This window comes from Nomascus leucogenys, chromosome 21 (assembly GCF_006542625.1).
Source record: "Nomascus leucogenys isolate Asia chromosome 21, Asia_NLE_v1, whole genome shotgun sequence".
Taxonomy (NCBI): Eukaryota; Metazoa; Chordata; class Mammalia; order Primates; family Hylobatidae; genus Nomascus; species Nomascus leucogenys.
Window position 1 is genome coordinate 43258790 of NC_044401.1, and position 15800 is coordinate 43274589.

General features: G+C 37.3%; 1 pseudogene; it reads left to right on the forward strand.

Moving 5' to 3' along the window:
- The first annotated feature begins 246 nt into the window (after positions 1–246).
- LOC100607290 lies at positions 247–2071 on the forward strand (annotated as a pseudogene).
- The last annotated feature ends 13729 nt before the right edge of the window (positions 2072–15800 follow it).

A 15800-nucleotide genomic window follows, 5' to 3' on the forward strand; every position in this document is an offset into this window, starting at 1 on the left:
TAAAGATGCTATAGGAAATAGAAAATATTTGGATACATCATGTTACATAAAAGGAAGAATACCAAATTGAACATACACACCCATTATGACTATAACAGAACCATGAATATACATAAGCAAAGTGAGAAAAGGACACACCTGGGAAATGTTTCTAGCTGGGTTAAGATCAACAGACTTGCAGTGAATTATTCTGTCAAGTTGTTAAAACATAAGATTTCCCTTTGCGTTCTCTTTCCCTCTCCCAACATGGCTGCCTCAGCAAAAGAGAAGAATAAGAAGGGGAAGACTATCTCCCTAACAGACTTTCTGGCTGAGGATGGGGGACTGGTGGAGGAAGCAGCTATGTATCCAAACCAGTCAGCTGGGCTGATGAAACGGATGACCTGGAAGGAGATGTTTCAACTTGGCACAGTAATAATGACGATGTGTATAGGGCGCCCCCAGTTGACCGTTCCATCCTTCCCACTGCTCCACGGACTGCTAGGGAACCCATTATCGACTGGAGCCGTCTTCCCAAATCGCCACCCTACACTGCTTTTCTAGGGAACCTACCCTATGATGTGACAGAAGAGTCAATGAGAATTCTTTAGAGGATTAAATATCAGTACAGTGCGTTTACCACGTGAACCCAGCAATCCAGAGAGGTTGAAAGGTTCTGGTTATGCTGAATTTGATGACCCGGATTCCATGTTCAGTGCCCTGAGTCTCAATAAAGAATCTCTAGGTAACAGGAGAATTCGAGTGGACGCTGCTGATCAAGCACAGGGTAAAGACAGGGACGATCGTTCTTTTGGCCATGAGAGAAATCGGGATTTTGACAAAACAGATACAGACTGGAGGGCTCGTCCTGCCACAGACAGCTTGGATGACTACTCGCCTAGAAGAGGTGATGATTGTTTTGGAGACAAGTGTCAAGATTGTTATGATTCAGACCGGTATCGCGATGGGTATCGGGAGGGGTATCAGGATGGCCCACGCTGGGATATGGATCGATATGGCGGCCAGGATTGCTATGATGACCCAGGCAGCAGACACTATGATAGAGGCTATGAATCCCAGATAGGCAATGGCAGAAGAGCATTTGGTAGTGGGTACCACAGGGATAATGACTACAGAGGAGGCAGGGACCGCTCTGAAGACCGATACAACAGACGGGATGATCGGTCGTGGAGCTCCAGAGATGATTACACTTGGGATGATTATAGGTGTGACGATAGAGGTCCCCCGCAAAGACCCAAACAATCTAAAGCTTTGGAGTACTCCTAAGGAAGATGATTCCTCTGCTAGTACCTCCCAGTCCAGTCGAGCTGCTTCTATCTTTGGAGGGGCAAAGCCCGTTGACACAGCTGCTAGAGAAAGAGAAGTAGAAAAAATGCTACAGAACAAGAGAAGTTGCAGCGTCAGCTGGATGAGCCATAACTAGAACGACGGCCTCGGGAGAGACACCCAAGCTGGCAAAGTGAAGAAACTCAAGAATGGAACCTTGCGGACAGAAGTGAGTCATCGCAGACTGAGACCTCCGCCACATCCGGCAGAAATGCAGGAAGGAGAGAGAGTGAGAAGTCTCTAGAAAATGAAACACTCAATAAGGAGGAAGATTGTCACTCTCCAACTTCTAAACGTCCCAAACCTGATCCTACCAGACCCAAACGTAATGCCAGCCCCTCCACCAAAGGAGAATGCTTCGGTGAAGCCAAGTTATAACCCTCCTGCTCCATCTCAGAGCTCAGACACAGAGCAGCAATCCCCTACAAGTGGTGGGGGAAAAGTAGCTCCAGCTCAATCATCTGAGGAAGGACCAGCAAAGAAAGATGAAAATTAAGTGGATGGGATGAAAGTCCCAAAAGGCCAAACTGGGAACTCTAGCTGTGGTCCAGGAGATGGAGGGAACAAAGACCACCGAAAGGAGTCAGATAGGAAAGATGGCAAAAAGGATCAAGACTCCAGATCTGCACCTGAGCCAAAGAAACCTGAGGAAAATCCAGCTTCCAAGTTCAGTTCTGCAAGCAAGTATACTACTGTCTCCGTTTCTGGTGAAGATGAAAACAAGGGAGAAGATTACGCCGAGTAGACCTAGACATCCTGTGCTTTCTCCCAGTTTCTCTCCACCCTGGAACATTCTAGAGCAAATCAAATCTCTATCCAGACAAGACAAAATAAAACTCACCGTCTCCTGGAGACTTTTCTTACCTTTCTTTTTTTTTTCTTTTTTTTTAAGTGAAATTCTTTTGCATGCTGCTGCAGCCTTTAAAGTATTGAAGTAACTGGAGAATCGCCAATATAGCCAGAGACAAAGAGACTACAGCTTTTTAGTGGGAACGTTGTGGTGCGTTATGTCACCATGCAGTTGCCAGAGTGATTAACGCCTAGGAGCCTCCATTTAGCAGAAATGGTAATGACAGTGATATAAGGTCTGGAATCTGGTTGGACAGTAGGGGAAGGAAGTATAAGGAAAAGTGTGAGATTTCTACCTTTTAGTTTTTATCCTATTGTGGCATATATGAATTCCCAAACATCTGAATAAATTTTTCACTCTTGGAAAAGTAGATTTAGCCTCAAGTTGTTTTAGTCTTCAGGAGGCTCCCAGCCCCTCCTGTTATTTAATTCTGAGTTTTGGGGGCCAGCCTAGGGGGAATTCTTTCTTTCTTTTTTTTTTTTTTTTTTTTACCCTCCAAGGGGGTAGTTGGGAGTGAGTCTATAGGCCATAAAGAAGAGGACTGCATTGGACCAAGATAAATGGGAAAATTGTGGTTTGAAAAGAAGCTTTTGGGAGGTAATGAGTCATTTTGTATCAGGTAATAGGAGAAAATTGTGCGACCTCCAGCAAACACAAGAATGGTTATTTCCTGGAGCTGGAAGCACTTGGGGGTCATGATAATTCCCAATGTTTGTGTGTCCTAGTTTTACCCTTTCTAAACACTGTCCTTTTTGAAAGTTCGAATATATCCACATTCTGTTGAAACCTTGAAACTTCAAAAATTTAGACTCTTGTCGTCATCTTAAGCTCTTCATGCTACTCGTAACCTCCCAAAAAGCAGTCTCTAAGTCACATAGATGATCTCTTGGGCATTTTCTCTCGGCCATGGAGAGCTGTGAAAGGCAGAATCGCTGCTTTTCTCAAGCAAATCGGTTTCTTGATGTCTTTTGGTTCTCACTCCTTGCCTACTGCTAATGGTTTGACCCCTTTTATAGATCAGGGTGCTCTAGGGTAATGGATGGTCTTGGTTGGTGAATAAAGGTGGATAAATAGGGACAGGGACAGTTAAATTGGGAGCCTTTCTTACAACCTTGATGGTTTTCTCCCCCCAAGTTTCCTTCTCCACTGAAATGCCACACCAATGGTTGTTGGATTTATGAGGTGGCCAGACCAATGGGTTGTTTTTTCTTTTTCTTTTTTTTTTTTAAGTCTCCCTTGAGAGAATAAATGGTAATGGAGAGAACTATTTAGCAAGGTGCTGGTTTCTCTTGCAACACAGTAGCTAAACTTGCCTGCTTTTATGTGCATTTTTGTAGGGATCAGCTTGGTAGACAGTATTTGCAGAGAAATGACACCTTGATCTTGGTTTGCAAGCACTTCTCCTGTCAGTCCTAGATTAGGCCCTGCTCAGCCATGAAGGGGTGTTGGTTTATGCGTGCTGCAGCAGTGGGCATAATGAATATAACTTGCCCAGTGAACAAAAGTGTGTACCAAAGGAATTTAAATAATTAGGGTGGACTGGCTGGTAGCTAAGAAGTAGGCTTTTAAAGAGAGATTGAAAGTTTTTTTTTTTTTTAAGAAAAAAAAAACACATTGATTGTAGATAATGAGAAGCTAGGGTTTGCCCTCTTCATGTCTACTCTCCCTCCAAATAGATACTAAACTGTTTTTCCCTCTCCCCTACCTTGCCCCCCTGTTAAAATAGAAAAGGGGATTGATTAATGTCCCTCTCCTAAATACATGTAAAATTTGAAAATGATTTATAATCTATAGACTTATTATGTGGGAGATGTCCTGAGATGTAAAATCCCATCCTTTGGGTTGTGAGTTTTTTGTTTCCTCCAAAAAATCTGATCTTAAAAAAAATAGATTTTTAAAAAACTTTAATATTGCTATGATGAGATTGTCTTTGCAGGACATTGAATTGGCTTATAAAAGTACAGTTTTTTGCTGCCTTCCTAAACTGCACAGATGGACAGATGACTGTGTTTCTATTTAGTTATAGGGACTTTGTTGAATCTATATTTTGATAGAAAGATAAAAGGCCAGGCCAGGAGTGGTGGCTCACACCTGTAATCCTAGCACTTTGGGAGGCTGAGGCAGGCAGATCACCTGAGTTCAGGAGTATGAGACCAGCCTGGCCAACATGGCAAAAACCCCATCTCTACTAAAAATACAAAAATTAGCTGGATGTGGTAGCATGAGCCTGTGGTCCCAGCTACTTGGGAGGCTGAGACAGGAGAATTTCTTGAACCCGGGAGGTGGAGGTTGCAGTGAGCCAAGATGTTGCCACTGCACTCCAGCCTGGGTGACAGAGTGAGATTCTGCCTCAAAAAAAAAAAAAAAAGAAAAAGAAAAAGAAAAATGAAAAAGAAAAAGAAAAGAAAAAAAAGGAAATTTAATTTCTGTGTCCATTAACAGAGTTGTACTGGAATACAGCCATACCCACTTGTTTATGTACATTCTATGGCTGCATATGCGTGAATATGAATCAAAAATTAAAAATCTAATTCTCTCAGGTGCACAAGGGGAAAGGAAACTCTCCTCCCATTTTTATTTTTGAAAATTTGTAATTGTTAATTTTCTTTCTGCCCTTTTGAGATGTATAAAAATCTCTTTTGAAGGCACTGTTTTTTTAAAGCCTCTTGCCAGTTTTACAACCCAGGAGTGTTTTCTCAAGGACCTGGGAGCCATCTCTTTGAAATGTAATCATCAAGCAAGATGGTGCCCCATCTCCCGGTTTCCATGGGAGGGCAGGAGCCTGACTTCAGCTGGCATCTGGCTCCAAATCATAACTACCTACTTGTCATAGAAATATGAGAAATTTTATTATTTCTTTGGATAAAGACAATTAGCTAACACAGACGGCCATCTCAATTACTGGGTGGTTTAGGATGACCTATGTGTGACAAATGGTATTGTCAAATCCTCTTACTTGAGGGCTAGTTATCAACTGAGAACATGTGTGTAATGGGGTGTATCTACTGGACTACGTAAAAAGGTGAGATTTCTTTCTATCTTTGAAATCTTTTTAGTGGATTGCCTGTGATAAGCGTCACATTCTGGTTTAATGCTTATTCAATAATATACTATTTTCTTTCTCTTCTGCCTTGTGTAGAGGTTTTCCGGGTCAGCAGGAGATTTGGTTTTTAATTATATTTCCCTAACAGCCGCTTCTGGTCTAGGATGGCAGAATTGAGTAGTTGCAACAGAGACCATATGGCCTACATAACTTAAACTATTTACTCCCTCGCTCTTTAACGGGAAAAGTTTGCGGTCAAACCTGGGCTGGGTAACTAGACGTGTATGCAAGATACTTAAAGTTAAATTATTTAGTATAATAAAGTGAGGGATTTTGAGTTTGTATAGGTGGCTTAAAGAGAAGCAGTAGGGGCCTGGGAACATAGGGAAGGGGGTGATAAGAAGAGGTGGATCTTAGGGCAAGGCGTTGCAAACCCAAATGTCTAGAGGGGCTGGGATGCCAATGAGCAAAGTGAGCCAAATGGAAATTTTACTGAACTGGAGCCAGGACCTTGGTTGCAACTGATGGCAAACCTTCTGTTTTTTTTGTTTGTTTGTTTTTCCCCAAATAAGCTGTAAATCTGAGGTTTTATGTGAAGACTCACACTTTTAAAATGTTAGCATCTAATTTGAATTTTTCAAAAGCAGGTCTCAGGCAGGCTTCGAGATGCCTCCAGCCTCAGCCACAGTCTGATTACAATTTTCCCAATTCTTGAGAAAGAATTGTCTAGTTTAGTCCAGTCAACCCCCAGAATCTTGAGGGATAATACCACTAAATTTGGGAGAGGATTGTTAAGCAGGAAAAGATAATTGGAATAATGTTCTCACCTCCTGCTGTATATAAAAAAAAATGTTTTAAGTTAGCTACATTGCCTACTATAAAAAGGGAGTCATTTATACTGAAATTTCTTTCATGTTCATGCCTTTAAATGACTAAGAGATTATGGGATTTAGGGAAGAAGTTGTTATGTAGGATAGGGACTTAATTTATTTTAATTCGGGCTTATGACTGATTTTTAGAAACAGAAAAGATCTTCCAAATCTCTTCCTCAGAGCAAATTACTTTGTATGTAAGGGCTTTGAGATATCTACTGCCTGATTGTATGTGGAATAGCTCACAAGACTGCACTTTTTGGCGGATGATAGATGCAACGTCCAAATACTCTGAATTTGAGGCTGCAAGGAGGAATGACGCTACTGCTTTCTTCAAGGTGTTCATGGTTAGGCTGTGGAAAACACATGGATTGAGCAGATGGCACTTATTCCCAGCCACTGACCAGCCTTCTGTTCAGTGGCATTAAAAGATGCTTTAAAATGTCAGCCTTTCCCAGGGAATGTTTATTCCCTGTTTATGTTTATTCATAAACATAATGTTTACTATAGATATTATTTATGTATAGTATATATTAATATATTACACATAACATAATAATATATATTATATTATATTATATATATTATGTATAATATATATTATATATAATCTAATATATAATATATATTATATTATATATTTATATGTAATATATAATATATTATATATAATAATATATATTATATTATATATTTATATGTAATATATAATATATTATATATAATAATATATATTATGTTATATGTAATATATTAATATATTATATATAATAATATATATTATGTTATATGTAATATATTAATATATTATATATAATAATATATATTATGTTATATGTAATATATTAACATATTACATATAAGTAATATATGTATAATATATAAATAATATATAATAAAAATATATATTATATATAATATATAATTATAATATATAATATATAATTAAATAATATATAGTAAAAATATATAATTATATAATATATAAAAATAATATATAATATACATTATTATATAAAATATTAATATAATATATTAATATAATTATATTAATATATCAATTATTATTAATATATTTATATAATATAATGTATTACATCATAATAATATAATATTATTAATATTATATATTAATATATTATTAATATTATATATTAATATATATTATTAATATAATATATTAATATATAATATTAATAATATTATATTATAATAAATAATATATATTATTATAATATATATTAATATATAATATAATATATAAATTAATATATTATATATTAATATATAAATATATAATATAATAATATATTATAGTAATATATTGTTTGTATGTAACATTATGTTCCAATTGGGTTAGTTCCAGGAATGCCTGAGCAATGTGAGGAGGGTGGCTGCATGGGGATATGGTGGTAGCAACAGGAGGTTGGTATGTAACCAACACAAGATATTGCACAGTTATATAGAATCCAACACAGTTATATAGAAGAGATTGACCCAATAGGTAAATATATTGAGGATAATGGAAGGCAGATTTCTCACTATTGGAGAAAGGAGTTACAAATATGCAAAGGAAAAAAACCAGAATGAACTTTGTAGTGCTGGCTTGGAACTGGAGGTATCAGTATAAACTCATCATTTTATACGTATATAGATATATAGATGTAAAGAGAGAAATAAAACAGGCGCTTGTGTGTGTACACATGTATTCCCTAGCACTGTCCACTGAGAAAGCCTGAGACAGTAACACTTTAAAATCAATGAACACAGCACTCATTGGAATAATGAGTGATTCCAGGCTCAAGTCAGGGAAGTAATGAAACTTTATTTACATAAACAAGTAGTATGCTGGATTTGGCCAGCATGATACACACACACACACACACACACACACACACACACACACACACACGTATATATATATATACATATATATATTTGCTTTTATTTTAGGTTCAGGGGTACATGTGCAGGTTTGTTATGCAGGCAAACTCATGTCACAGACTATTTTGTACAGACTATTTTTGTCACCCAGGTACTAGGCCTAGTACCCAGTAGATATTTTTTCTGATCCTCTCTCTCCTCCCACCCTCCACCCTCAAGTAGGCTCCAAGTGTCTGTTGTTCCCCTCTTTGTGTCCATGTGTTCTCATCATTTAGCTTCCACTTTTAAGTGAGAATATGTGGCTTTTGGTTTTCTGTTCCTGCATGAGTTTGCTAAGGATAATGGCCTCCAGTTCCATCCATGTTCCTGCAAAGGACATGATCTTGTTCTTTTTTATGGCTGCATAGTATTCCATGGTGTATATGTACCACATTTTCCTTATCCAATCTGTCATTGATGGACATTTAGGTTAATTCCATATCTTTGCTATTGTGAATAGTGCTGCAATGAACATATACGTGCATGTGTCTTTATGGTAGAATGATTTCTATTCCTTTGGGGATGTACCCCAATAATGGGATTGCTGGGTTAAATGGTAGTTCTGTTGACTCTTTGAGGAATCACCGCACTGCTTTCCATAATAGTTGAACTAATTTACATTCCCACCAATAGTGTATAAGTGTTCCCTTTTCTCCGTAACCTCTCCAGTATCTGTTATTTTTTTACTTCTTAATAGCCATTCTGACTGGCAGGATGCCATATTTTGCCATGCCCTATTCTAACATACTCAGGGTGATGGGGTATTATGTCAGCTATTTACTTTCAAATTGTTCAGGAAATAAAAAATTCTCTATACTAGTCTTGCAACTTTTCTGTGAGGTCAAAATTATTTCAGAATAAAAATTATTAAAATTAAAGACATTTTCAGACCAATAGATTGAGAAAGCTCATCATTCATTAGCTCTTACAGAAAGAACTGCAAAGAATAAGTATCTACTTTAGGAAAAAGAAGATTGAATGAGGAAGCAAAAAGAGTGCTTTAGAACAAAATAATTGTTAATTGTTAAACAAATTGCTAAATAAATATTGACTAATTCTGAAAAGACTAATTTTGGAGTGTTAAAAAACAGTTAACAATAGCAAAAGGATAGCAAAATAGGGGACAAGTTTTTCTCAGGTCTTTGTGCCTTTTGAGATGTATTGACTAGCTTTATACTTTGTTTAGTCTAAACTCCAAAAAAGAATAGATACAGAAATTCAATCAAAATAGAGAAGGAAAAAGGGAATAAAGAAAAACTATCAATCTAATATGTGACAAGAAATGAAGAAAAATAAGCAAGGAAGAAGGTAGTTTATTTAAAAACCCACAAATAAAATGGTGGGAATAAGTCTAACTGTATCAGTCATTTATAATATCTAGAAATTTATGTTTGCCAATTAAAAGACAGATTGGATTTAAAATAATCCAGCCATATTCTGTTGGCAAGAGACTTACCTAAAGACATAGAAAACTTGACAGAAAAGGGATGAAAAATTTTTCAGGTGTATCAGAGAGAATGCTTTTGGCAATAGGCAACGGAATAACTAACTAAAACAGGCTTAAATAACAGGGACGTATCTTGACTCACTTCACAAGAAATCTTGATGTAGGTGTTCTAAGGTTGGTTCTGTAGCTCAATGGTGCCATCAAATATCCAGGCACTTTGTAGATTTCTGAGAGATTGGCCTTCAAGGTTACAAAATAGCTGGTCACATCCTACCTGATAACATTTTTTTTTTTAAAGAAGGAGAAAAATGATTTCTTCTCAAATGTCTCTATTTATGGAGGAAGAAAGTGTTTTCCAGGAGCAGACAATGGACTTCCCTTTATATTTCTGCCTAGAACTGGCTCACATAGTCATCCCTAAACCAATCCCACTAGAAGGGAATTAGATTACTAAAACTGGCTTAGCCCAAGCATCAGTCAGGTGTGGGTCTAAAGGACATTTATTTTAGCTAAACGCTTTGCTATTTACTATCTAAAAAAAATTGAAATTATCCTAGCAAGGAAAAAAAGAATATCTTAGAGTAAGTAATCAATCTACTCGAAGTATCTGCCCCACTCGGCAAGAACTAGTAAAGTGGTCATAGAAATGTTAATGTAAGACAAAACGGACATTAGGGCAATGAGAATACAGCAGAAAGAATGACACTCACTAATGACAAAAAGGGACAATTCAGTGGGAAGATAAAAAATTTTGAAACTGGGGGCTGGGTGCGGTGGCTCATGCCTGTAATCTCAGCACTTTGGGAGGCTGAGGTGGGAGGATCACTTGAGCCCAGAAGTTCAAGACATGCCTGGGCAACAGAGTGAGACCCTGTCTCTTAAAAGAAAAGATAAAAATCGTGAAACTGTATAGCCTCAAATTAAGCAAAATCTGTGATTTTGCTTATCTGAAGATAAGCAGAAAGTGGCAATATTACAAGGAAAAATTAACAAATCATCTACCAGGTATGAAAGTCTCTATTTTCCCATACACTCACTACCAGAGCTTTGTTATTCAGGCCATATAAATATGATATGGTTAACTTGGCCTTGAGGTAGACCTGGATTCAAACGTAAGAGTCAACAGTAATCTCTGCTATAGGTGGGAGAGGTGAGGCAAAGGCAAGGTCAATGCGAGATGCTGCTATGAGTTGTCAGCAGCCAATATTTCCAGCAGCTGGGGAAAGGGCTTATAACTCTGAAGAAGGGATCCAAGCAGAGCATTGCAGTATGCACTATGAAAGTAGAGTATAATGTTGAACTCTACAGCAAGACAGCCTGGGTTTGTATCCTAGCTTGACCATTCTCTAGCTGTGTGGCCTTGGGCAAGATATTTAACCTTGATATTTTCTTGATAACCAAGATATTTTGTGTCTTTAGTTAGGTACGTCTCTTGTTAACCGGTTAGATTAGGCATGTCTCTTGTTAACCAGTTTCCTCATAGTAACGTGGAGATAATATTAATTGTCTTATAAGTTTGTTGTGAGAATTAAATGAGTTACTATACTGTTTTATGAACTGTAGATCCTACTGTAATAATGGGTTGTAAAATCAATTTGTGAGTTTCAGTCTGTTTTTTTTTCCATGAAATATAATATAATCAATACTTTTATGATAAGATGTTCTATTGGCAAGCTATAGGGAAACAGGTACTCTCATACATTGCTGGTGGCAGTGTAAAATGGTACAGTTGCTATTGTGGTAGACTGTTACAAAACGCTGCCCCCATGACTTCTATTTCCTGTATTCATACCCAGTGTAGTCTCTGTATTAGTCCATTCTCCCATTGCTATAAACAAATACCTGAGACTGGGTAATTTACAAAGAAAAGTGGTTTAATTGGCTTAAAATTCTGCCGGCTGTACAGGAAGCATGTCTGCAGAGGCCTCAGGAAACTTACAATCATGGTGGAAGGCAAAGGGGAAGCAAGCAGGCATGTCTTTACATGGCCAGAGCAGGAGGAAGAGAGAGAAGGGGGAGGTGCTACACACTTTTAAATGAGCAGATCTCATGAAAACTCATTCACTGTCACAAAAACAACAAAGGGGAAATCAGCCCCCATGATCCAATCACCTCCCACTAGGCCCCTCCTCCAATACTGGAGATTACAATTCGACATGAGATTTGGGCACGGACACAAATCCAAACCATATCAGTCTCCTTCCATGTGAATGAATATGAACTAGCCCTGTGACTTGCTTTTATCAATCAAATGGGGGAGGCAATGTTATGTGACCTCAAAGCCCATGCCTTAAGAAGCCTTGCAATTTAAATTTTTGCTCACTGTGAAGCCAGGGCCATATAAAGTCTAGGCTATCCTGCCCGAGAGATCACATCAAAGGAAGGCTCTGTATTCTAACCATCCTAGCTGAGAGGCCAGGTATGAGTGAGGCCATCTTAGATCTTCTAGACCAAATAGCAGCTGTACGAGCAAGCTTAACTGGCACCTCCGGTAGCAGAGAGGAACCCTCTTGGCTGATCCCTGTCCAGCCGACTCACAGAGTTGTGATAAATATAAAATGGTTGTGTTTTAAGCCATTACATTTTGAGATGGTTTGTTATCTAACCACAGATAACTGAAACACCTATGGAAAGAAATTTGCAATATATAAGGAAAGCATATGTGCATTTACTCTTTAACCTGTCATTCCCACATCTAGAGATTTACATTGAAAATATACTCCCAACAAAACAAACAAATAACCAAACAAACATGTGCAAGGTTACTCAATGTGATGTTATTTGTAATTGCAAAATATTAGAGATGCCCTAAATGCCATGCCTAGGAGACGAGTTAAATAAACTCCATATATCTATACTTCAGTGAACTGGGCAGCTGTAAAAAATAATGAGGAAGAACTCTGTGATCTGATATGGAATAACTTACAGCATATATTAAATGTAAAAGTCAAAGTATAACTGTGTGTATAGATACAGATATAGATTACTTATTTATAGCATGTTACCTATTGTATGACAAGAAGAAAAGGTCATACACAAAACACATATTTTTGCAAAAAGAAAAGGGTGGAAGAATATTCCAGAAACTGATGATATGCTTACCTGGTTACTTACAGAGATAGTGGAGATGGAGTGAGAGGATTAGGGGACTTCTCTGAATATATATCTTTATATGGTTTTGATTTTTGAGTGTTAAAATTGTATCATTTCCAAAAAGAAAGAAAGTCAACAAGGATGAGGAAAAGCCCTAAAATTGAATCCAAACAGAAATGATGACCCTGTTTATGTGTCTTATAACAAAACCATACTCAGGAAAAAAGTATTCCAAGTAACTTTTGAGCCTAGTACTCTTACTATACACCCTCAATAGTTTCTATTCAGTGGATAAAAAGAACTACAAGGAAATCTTGCAGTTTATTTAGTAGATTTGTTGTTGATAATGATATTGGGTATTGGTGTTTGTCTTAGTCTATTCAGTTTTGCTATAACAAAGTACCACAGACTGGCTAGCTAATAGACAATAGAAATGCATTTCTCACAGTTCTGGAGTCTGGGAAGTCTAAGATCAAGGTGCCAGCAGATTTCATGCTTACACAGGGCCCGAATTGCTGATTCACAGATGGCCATATTCTTGCCATGTCTTCCCGTGGCAGAAGGCAGAGAGGAGCCCTCTGGGTTCTCTTTTATAAGGGCACTAATCTGACTTATGAGGGCACCACCCTTATGACCTAATCACTTCCCAAAGGCCTCACTTCCTAATACCCATCACATTAGGAATTAGGATTTAACATACGAATTTGGGGGGATACAAGCATTCAGCTTATAACAGAGTTCCAATTCCAAACTATGTTGTGTGTAATGAAGGATTGAGAAAATAAGTAAATATATTAATGTTCTTGGGAAACAAAGTTCATGCTTTGAGATAAGGTTCATACAAGAGAATCATATGAGAAGAAGATCATAAGAATTATACAAATATGAAATGGTAGGAGAGAAAGAACCTGTGGTGACTGATTGAAATTAGAGCTATTTCCTAACTCTGTCCACAAGGTTGAATGGAAGAATTATATTTATACTATTTATTTCTGCACAGTCTTCATTATATATTTTTCCCTTGCTAAAGTATTTTTTTAGGCTTCAAAGGAAATACTTTTGTCTTCTAGTATAATAGTAACATAAATAAAGTATTCCTTGAGTTGCATAATCTGAGGTCGTTGTAGCAACCAAGAAGAAAGGTGAGATTAGATGTTTGAGTAAAACTTCTGGAAATATCTTTCTGTCTTTATTATTCAAGAATTTAATGGAGATGTGTCTGGGTGACACAGACTGACACAGACAGTTCTGGAAGTGAGCCCAGAACTCAATGAGTTCTTTTAATTTTCAAGTTGAGTTCTGACAGTTTTTGTTGTTTTTCTTTAAATTTGATTGCCACATTGACTCCATAGCTACATTTCCAGGCAGTCCGTAATCCAATAAAAACGTCCAGCCTCAGGCTTTGATGGATCTAGGACTTGGAGCTTTTAGATAATAAATATCTGTGATGTTTGTAATGGTGTGCCACTGTTCATCTCTTTCCAACTAGGCATTCACTGAAATCACACTGGGAACTTCATCAGCTGTAGTGAGAATATTTACATCATGGAATTGAAAAACACTACAAATCAGGGCCTGGGTCATTGCTTTGTTGGTTATGTTGACTTAAAGTGATGGAGAATATGCTAACAGGGCAGATTATTTAAAAGTGGGTCACATCTATAGCCATTACATTGTAAAAAGCACAAACAATTGAGGAAATATTCTTCCAGTATTTGAAAGTTATTATCCAATTTAGTAAAGAAGGAATTATGTCATTGACAAATAAGAGTTCTGACATGTCTGCATTGCTTCACTTACATTTTACTTGTTAATGTAAACAAAAGTGTCAATTTACGTTTATGTCAAAACTACACTCATTCCTCAATGGCAACCATAGTTTGGCTATGGCTTTCAAAAAATATATATATATATATATATATATCCAACACAAACTTTATCATTAAATGAGTTATGTTTGTCTTACACTAATAAACTTTTATTTCACTCAAATTAGAGCAATAATCTTCCATACTTAAGTATTTTCCCTGCCCAATAATTCAAAGAAACAAAATCCAGAATGATTAGTATAAAGTGTGGCAAAAATCTTTGAAATACTCTTTGAGAATCAATCAGCTATTTAGAAACTACAATAGAGTATTATATATTTTGTTATTATTTGTAAATTATGTGTTATCCAACCATTATATCAGTAAAATTTATAATAAACATAACACATGGAAACTTTGTTTCAAAAATCTGGTTGCTCAATATTTAACAGCCATTACTGGTAGGTATCATGCACAATATAGTATGGTAATAAAATATTGTGTGTTTCTATTTAAAAAAATGTGATCTAGATCATACTGAAAATGAATGCTTGTCTTGAGACATACACATGTGTGCTCAATTCAATGGTTACTTAATTGCATGATGAGGAAAGGTCTTTACACGAACATGGAAAGATGAAGTCTACTCTGGACTCTTCTGGAGAAGCCACCTCCACCTTCCACTCAACCATAGTATTGGTGAAACAAAATTACTTCTATTTGGGAAAATGCATCATTAGTAATTACTGTCCTGGCCAATTGAGGGGTATGGAGACTGTCCCTATGGAGGTTTGAAGATACAAGCTCTTGAAAGGTACCTGAGCATAGGGAGTAAGGCCAAAGACTGTGATGTGTCCATCAGGGGGCTCCCTCTGAGGGCAGAACTTCTTGGAGTACTTTTCCCTTGATTTATGGCCATGTCTTATTTTGGGGTGACTGGGCCAGGAGTTTCAGGAGCAAAATGAGGTGGAGTGGTGGGCATGAGATACCTACAACTCACTGATTCAAGATAGAAGGGAAAGCAGCCCTTTCCCTCCTTTATACCTCAATGGTAGAAATGAGGAGGCTGATGCTAGTTGGTAGAGAAGTTCAAAGGAGCACGGTGCTAGGCTACAGCAGTTTGTAGAGAAACCAAAGGGGGGAATTTAGATGAAGTAGGGAAAGGGAAGTTCAGCCCAAAAATGCAGACATGGGCTGTTACATTAAGATGAGCCGTAGCTGTGAAGTAGAAGGAGAACCAAGGAACAGTGATATGAACACGGCCACTTCTATAGCAGAAGGCCACCCCCACCCCAGGCCCTGAGAAGACACGTGCTTCCCAGGAAGAAAGGATCAGAAGGCAGATACCCACAAGAAACAGAGAATTGTGAGAAGATACGCATTCTTCAAGTGAACAAGGCAAAAATAACTTACAGAAAACAAAGTACTGCAGGAGCTA